Here is an 8298-nt window from a genome sequence, read left to right on the forward strand (position 1 = left end):
AAGGCAAGGCCTTCGGTCCAAACTGCATACCAGTCACGTCCCTTTCACAGTATGCTGATACACTAGTCCCATACTTAGCAGTCATATACAATCGCTCTCTCGTCGGAAGATCCGTACCTAAAGATTGGAAATTTGCACTAGTCATACCAATAGCGAAAAAAGGAAATAGTAATCCGCTGAAATATAGACCCATATTGCTAACGTCGATTTGCAGTAGGATTCTGTAACATATACTGTGTTCGAAGGTTATAGGTTACCTCGAAGAGAACTTTTGGTTGACAGTCAATATGGATTCCGGAAATATCGTTCTTGCGAAACTCAACTGGTTCTGTAGTCTAACGAAGTAATGAGTGCTATCGAAATGTGATGTAAAATTGATTCTATATTTTTAGATTTCCGAAAGACTTTCGACACCGTTCCTCACAAGCGACTTGTAATCAAATTCCGTGCGTATGGAGTATCGTCTCAGTTATGCTACTGGACTCGTGATTTCCTGTGAGAAAGGTCACAGTTCGTAGTAATTAACGGAATGTCATCGAGTAAAACAGAAGTGATATCTGGCGTTCGCCAAAGAAGTATTATAGGCCTTTTGCTGTTCCTAGTCCACATAAGCGATTTAGGAGACAATGTTAGTAGCCGTCTTAAGTTGTTTCACATTATTCCTTTATTTACTGTTAAGTAAATTCATTAGAAAACCAGAACTAATTGGAAAATGATTTAGGTGTAAGGTGCGAAAAGTCGTAACTGACACTAAATAATTAAAAGTGTGAGATATGCACATGAGTACTAAAACAAAACCGAGCGAGGTGGCGCAGTGGCTAGCACACTGGACTCGCATTCGGGAGGACGACGGTTCAATACCGCGTCTGACCATCCTGATTTAGGTTTTCCGTGATTTCCCTAAATCGCTTCAGGCAAATGCCAGGATGGTTCCTTTGAAAGGGCACGGCCGACTTCCTTCCCCGCCCTTCCCTAATCCAATGAGACCGATGGCCTCGCTATCTGGTCTCCTCCTCCAAACAACCGAACCCAACTAAAACAAATCTGTTACGTTTCGGTTGCGCGATAAACCATGCAAATCTAAAGACTGTCAGTTCAACTAAATACCTAGAAATTACAATCAGGAGCTAGTTAAATTGGAAAGATCACATAGATAATGTTGTGTCGAAGGCAAACTAAAGACTGCATTTTATTGGCAGGACACTTAGTAGAAGTATCAGGTCTATTAAAGAGGCCGCCTACACTACGCTTATACGCCCTGTACTAGAGTACTGCTGAGCGGTATGGGATTCTTACCAGGTAGGATTGACGTAGGAGATTGAAAAAGTCCAAAGAACGGCAGCTCGTTGTGTATTACCGCAAAATAGATGTGAGAGTGTCACGGATATGATAAGCAAGTTAGGGAGGCTATCATTAAAACGAAGGCGTTTACGTTGAGGCGATCTTTTCACGAAATTTCCATCACCAGTTTTCTTCTCAGAGTGCGAAAATATTTTATTGACGTCAACCTACGTCGGGAGATATGATTATCGCAATAAAATAAGAGAAATCGGAGGTAGTACCGGAATATTTAAGTGTTCATATTTTCCTATACGTTGTTCGATAGTGAAACGGCAGAGAAATCGTTTGAAGGTGACACGATGAATCCTCCAGCAGGCACTTAATTGTGAATTGCATCGTCGCCATGTAGATGTAGATGAAATAAGGGAAGATATCCTGGGTTGCGGACTTCCGTGTTGTAGAGGCAGGGACCCAGCGGAAGGCGCCTAGTCGCGTAGGTGGGGGCTACTCCTCCCTGTCTAACTTATCTAACACAGCGCGCTATGTGTGTGTGTGTGTGTGTAGGGGACGGGGGCGGGGGGGGGGGGGGGGGAGGGAGGTAGGCGGATGACGGATGGCGCGTGGTGTGCGGCGGCCCCCGAGCACTGCCCCGCTGACCTTTCGCGGTTGCAGCCCGACGTCTCCTCGCCACAATCCATTGTTCTCGCACACTTTCTGGAACTCGTTTCCACCGAATGAGCTCGCACACAGTGACCTCCAGTCCGTAACTCACAAATCACCAGGTATGTGTCACATTGTTGTTTCTATAGTCTCGAGTCTGGCGACTGGTTTGATGCAGTTCTCTATGCTAGTCTATTCTGTAAGAGCCTCTTCAGCTCTCTGAAACCACAGTAACCCACATCCATATGAACCTGATCACTGTAGTCAAGCACTAGTCTCCCTCTGCAATTTTTACCGCCCCTTCCCACCACCCACTACACATATGCTCACAAACTTTCCTTCATTACCAAACTATTCCTAGAAGGCTCAGGATGTGCTCTGTCAACCGATACCCTCATTTAGTCAAGCTGTGCTACAGTTTTTTTTTTTCTCTCCAACTCGACTTTGTACCTCTTCATTAGTTGTCCTTTCTACTCATACAACCTTTGCGTTCTACAGCAGCACTACGTTCGAAAGCTTGCCGTCTCTTCTTGTCTGAACTGTTTGGTGACAACGTTTCACTTCCGTACAATCGCACATTCAAGATAAGTATTCCACATTAACAAATTTCTATTTTCAGAATCCTTTTCTTGCTATCATTCGTCCATGATTTACATCCCCTCTACTTCCGCCATCATCAGGCGTCGAAATAGCAAAACTTGTTCGCAGAAAGTAAACATTAACTTAACAATTTGTCCATTTTATTTGGACTGTTGAGCTCCGTGGCTGTGGATAATGATATTTTACTATAAAAATACAGCGACCAGCCACTTTTTTAATGCGTTTTATTTATGCCAATATGCATTTCGGGTTTGCACCCATCTTCAGCTTGCAAATTACATGTATCTTCAGTTTCTACAGTGGCACAATACCAACAGCAGTTTGGATGCTGCAGCTGGCCTGTGCAAAAGCAACGATTCCAATCATTTACTTCAATTTCGCGAGTTTAAAGTTACTCACTATCAGTTGTTCATTTTACTTACATTCTCCTCTCCTTGTTTTTTCTTGCCTTTTCTTCTTTTTTGTAACAGCACAAACACTTTTTGTCACGTATTTTACACAGGCGCACTGCATTAAGGGACAGTTGACTTTATGGGTCTTAGGTTGAGCTCCTGGGTGTGGTGCATAAGGGTTCATAACAGTGCATTCATGGATATCTTTCGCATTTAAAAGGAAATCACTTTTTTCATCATATTTTTAAGTTTATTCTGTAACTTAAGTGTGGGATCAGACTGAATTTCTACTATATTATTGTCACTGAAGAATTCAATGGTTTTGTTTACATATTCATTTCATACATTGGCATAAATATAACGCACTAAAAAAAGTGGCTGGTCGCTGTATTTTTATAGTAAACCATTAACTTACTTTGAATTAGTATGAAAGGAAGTGCCGCTAAACACTGTGTATGCATGTACATGACCTGTAAATATTACATTACCACAATGCACTGGTCATGGACAGCACCAGTCGGCGCTTTCAGCAAGACCACAGCGTCCAGATGCACACGTTCCGTAACATAATGTTCCTTTAACACCTCCATCTGATGGTGAACCTGCAGAGGCTTGAAAATTAGTTAACGGTACACGAAATAAATCGTACCAAATTTGAAAAAAAAGGACTTTAGCCTCTCCATCTGACGGTGTACCTGTTGCGGCTTGCCGGCCGGAGTGGCCGTGCAGCTCTAGGCGAAAAAGTCTGGAACCGCGAGACTTCTACGGTCGCAGGTTCGAATCCTGCCTCGGGCATGGATCTGTGTGTTGTCCTTAGATTAGTTAGGTTTAAGTAGTTCTAAGTTCTAGGGGACTGATGACCTCAGAAGTTGAGCCCGATAGTGCTCAGAGCCATTTGAACCATTTTTTTGCTGCGGCTTGAAAATTAGTTAATGGTAGAGGGAATAAATCGTACCAAATTCAAAAAAAGGACTGGTTGTATATTATACTGACATAAATCGCTAATAGCTAAATTAATTTCTAATTTTAAAAATAGTTTTGGTAGAGCAGAGCTTATTATTGTTAAACGGAATTTGTGATGGTCTCAGTTTTATGTATTTTGGTTTGTTTAAAGCTTGGACTGCCAATTGTGTGCAAATATGGCTGGTAGACAGATGGAATTTAAATAGCCTTAGAAATGTCCAATGTTTAATACATCAGTCTTGATTTAATGTAACATTTATTACACTTAATCAGCCTAGAACTGAGCTTAGTGAATGAATTACGTGTCTAGATTAAAAATTATTCAGAAAGCACTAACAATTTCCTTCATAAGAAACAATGAGAAACTGGTCATTGCTCGTTACCCATATCACAACTCTTTAATAACATTGTGTTGCTCAAACCCTATGTCATGTGATGTGTGATTCATTTTCAGTGTGCATGAAGTTGGCTCTATCCCAGTAGGAGACAGGTTAGAGACAAAAATTTGCATAAGAAACATTCTGGATAGTGAGGAAAAAGGAGAAGCTTCGTAAATCTGTTTTCATATCGAAAAATGCATGTATACAAGGTTGTTACTTTCCAGGTCATTGAATGTCTTTATTTTTATTTAAATACGTTTGTTAGAAGAATGGCGTCTAGATTAAAAATTCTTCAGAACGCAGTAATAAGTTTCGCTGTAAGAGAGTTTGAGAAGATGATCATTACTTATTACACACTTTATACATTTTTAATGGCGTTGTGTCATTCCAATCTTACGTCATATGATATGTTCTCCATTTCCGATATGCATCTTAGAAGATAGACCTGATGAAAAGATGCTGCTGGTTACCTTGGATGGAGCGTCAACAACGAAAGTAGAAGTAACGTCTGATTTTATTCAAATGCTGCAGTAATCTGTAAATAAGTACTGTCTGAAAAAATCTGCAGAAATACCTTAATGAGATTTCAAAGTGGTACAAGGATTGACAACTTTCTTCAAACGTAAATAAATGGAAAATTATGCGCTTCACAAAACGAAAGGTAAACGTAGTATCCTAATTAGAATCAGTCAACACATATAAATTGATGGGCACAACAATGAAATGGAACGATCACATAGGCTCAGTTGTAAGTATGGCTGGGGACAGAGTTTAGTTGTGGCTGGTGACAGAGTTCGTTTCACTGGTAGGCTACTGGGAAAATACAGTCAGTCTACAAAAGAGTCTTCTTAAAACTCACTAGCGCGTCCTTTCTTAGAATACTGGGCAAGTTTGTGAGACACACACCAAATACGACTAACGGAGGATATAGAATGTATACAAAGAAAGGGCACGATGGTCTGAGATTTGTTTAACTCGTGGGAGAGTGTGATGGAGATGCTGAAAAGCTTGAGTTCGTAGACTCTTAGATAGGCTCAAATTGACCCGCGGAAACCTCCTTACTAATCTTCAGGAAACAGTCTTAAGTGAAGCACCTAGATACCTTCCTTGGCCTCTTACATATCGCTCCCATAAGGATCCTGAAGGCAAGATTATGCTAATTACAGCATGTGCAGAACTAAGCAGTCGTACTTCCCACACTCCATTTGCGATTAGTAAGGAAGAAAGTGGCGCCACGCTAAAAATCCTCCGCCAGGCACTTCACTGAGGACTGCGCAGTATGCATGTACTCGAGATGTGTGAGAAAAATAATGATAATGAATTTTTTAACGGCAAAAGTTATAATTGTTTCCAAACAACTCTATTGTCCCCTTCAGAGTAATTCCCTTCGGCAGCTAAACACTGGCGGAGTAGTTGTTCCCATTGTTGTTAGCGGTGCTGAGAGGCTAAAAGTGGTAGGACCGTCAACATGTCTGTCACATTCTTTTGAATGTTCTCCAGAGTCCTAAAATTACGTCCTTTTATGACAATCCTAAATTTTGAAAAAGAAAAAAGTCGCAAGGACTCAAGGTGAATATGAAGAGAAAGGGGGGGGGGGGGAGGCTGTGGAACAACCAGAATGCCTTCTGTGATGGAAATGGCCGTTTGACATGGGGCATTATAATGCGGTATAAACATGTCTGCAATGTCCGCTCTCACTCGATTCACCCTTTCTCTCAGCCTTTCAAAGACATCATTGTAAAACATTTGGCTGACAGATTGTCCTTGAGGAACAAATTCTTTATGCACGATATTCCTGCTGCCAAAAAGCAAATCAGGTCTCCCTGAGCGAGGTTCGCCTTCAACGTGTTCTCGTCCTTCCAAAAATGATTTGTGCTAGCTAAAAGCTTTTGCACTTGATAATGAATGTTCCCTATAGGCCTGTTTCGTCTTTTCAAAGGTCACACTCGCATATTCACCAAGTTTAACACAAAACTTGATGGCATTACGTTACTCTAAATTCCGCCGTTCTATTTTCGTAACGCACGACAAAAATACTGATCAGAAATCACGTGATGGCTGTACAGAACTGAAAATCTCCTGAGCATCTGGAAAGGATGAACACACCGGTCTACACAAGAAGAACAATGCAGCGTTGCCAGATCGCTCACAGTGTTGTCATTCTCATTACTTTTCTCAAACACCTTGTATGCAGAAAGGGCAGTGGTTGACGTGGTGTCTTCCAGATGGTAAGATATCCAACCATACAGATAGAGGCGTCACACAGCAAGGCCAGCCTCCAGAGAGCCACAACTTCGTTATGATCAGATGCCATAGAGGGAGTACAGACTATCTTACACTTCCCCATGTGTGCAGCAAAGAGTTCCCAAGTGGGCATCAATGCGACGCTTTGCTCCGTTTGGCCAACGTCCGGTGAGTATCCGTCGGGCATTGGCACAGTATCAACAGTAGTTGAAGATAGCTTTCGGACCGTGTGCAGCTGCCGCCAAGAAGAGCCAATCCGTTCTACACGCAAAAAGGTTTTGATGGTGTTGACCCACAGAAACGCATCACTTTTTAAAAGAGTAAACCGCCATTTGACTGTATATCATTATACTTATCTTTTGTACTATCTGGATTCCGCCTTTTATGCCGTTATCAAGTACAGTGCTAAAGATTGTTGTACCATTATTAAGTCATATCTGCCAAGGCACTCCAAACAGGTAAACAGGTCTAACACATATCTTTACGGCGTAACTGTCAAGGAGTCTTCTAGTCCACATTTTTTGACTATTACATCTTAAAGACATGTGTTAGACTTGTTTTCTTGCTTTGGACTGCCCTAACAGGTATGACTTAATAATGGTCTAACATCTTTTAGCATCGTACTGGGTAATGGCATAAAAGCCGAATATAGATAGTGCAAAATATAAATATAATAATACACAGTCAAATGACGGTTTATTCTTTTAAAATGTTCTACTGGTGATTGAAATTATCTTTCACTCAACTAAGAGCTAGACCTCAGATTGACTAGTGCAAGAGAACAGTTAACTGCATTGCCACACATCCTCCTCATACTCGAGATACGCAATGTATAATTTCTTTCAGTATTATTATTAATATTATTATTTACGAATAACCTCATTAGAACTACGGACGTTACTTAGCGGTAGGTATTTGCCCATATTTCTTTCATTCTCTTCCAGTGGGTTTCATTTTCCTCTTCACACCACTCTGTTCCAGTTTCCTTCCTTGGTTTTTCTTTTTGGTTAGCTTGCCATTTGTAAATTGTGGACCTGAAGATTTCGCGGTTTTGGATGTCTTCTGGAGTAATTTGTGGCAGTTACAGATCATTTTAACCCACGGTGGCTTTGCTGCAAAAATCTACCATTTGTTTTGTAAGTCAGTCTGAGTCCATTCTTTTAATGTTGTCCACAGAATCTGAACCAGTGTTTTCTAATTACGCTATGGATTTGTGTGTATTGTTTGACTTCATGATAGCTACTAAGTCGGTATTGTTCGTCTACAAGTTTTGGTCCCAGAATTTATCTTAACATTTTGGGTCAGTTTTCGCAATGTTTTCATTGTCTGTTTTCCCCCTTTAATTTTAGTATTTCTGACCCGTAGAGGTGTTCTGGGTTAATTACTGGATTGTGATGTCTTAGTTTTGTGTGCCCGTAGATACATTTCTTGTTGTACATATTCGAGTAAGTCGGTATGCAGTTTCCATATTTTAGCATGTAACTTGGTTTGATTTTCTATCGGTTCTATTTTCCCGAATGGTTTCTTTCTTTTAATAAATGATTTTACACATTGCTAATATATGTTGCCAGCATGTCGTAGTGTTGCGTCACAGTATTTAGCACTGTAACGAAAGTGTGTAGTTGCTGTGTGCAAGCAAGCCATCTCATAAGATGACGTACTTCCTGTCACATTTATGTTGGATATCAAGTACACAACTTGGACATAAATATGGAAGCACGACGGGAAATGCATGTTTGAATATAAATGCGGATGCTGGCCAAGTCCATAAGTTGCGC

This window comes from Schistocerca piceifrons, chromosome 2 (assembly GCF_021461385.2).
Source record: "Schistocerca piceifrons isolate TAMUIC-IGC-003096 chromosome 2, iqSchPice1.1, whole genome shotgun sequence".
NCBI lineage: Eukaryota > Metazoa > Arthropoda > Insecta > Orthoptera > Acrididae > Schistocerca > Schistocerca piceifrons.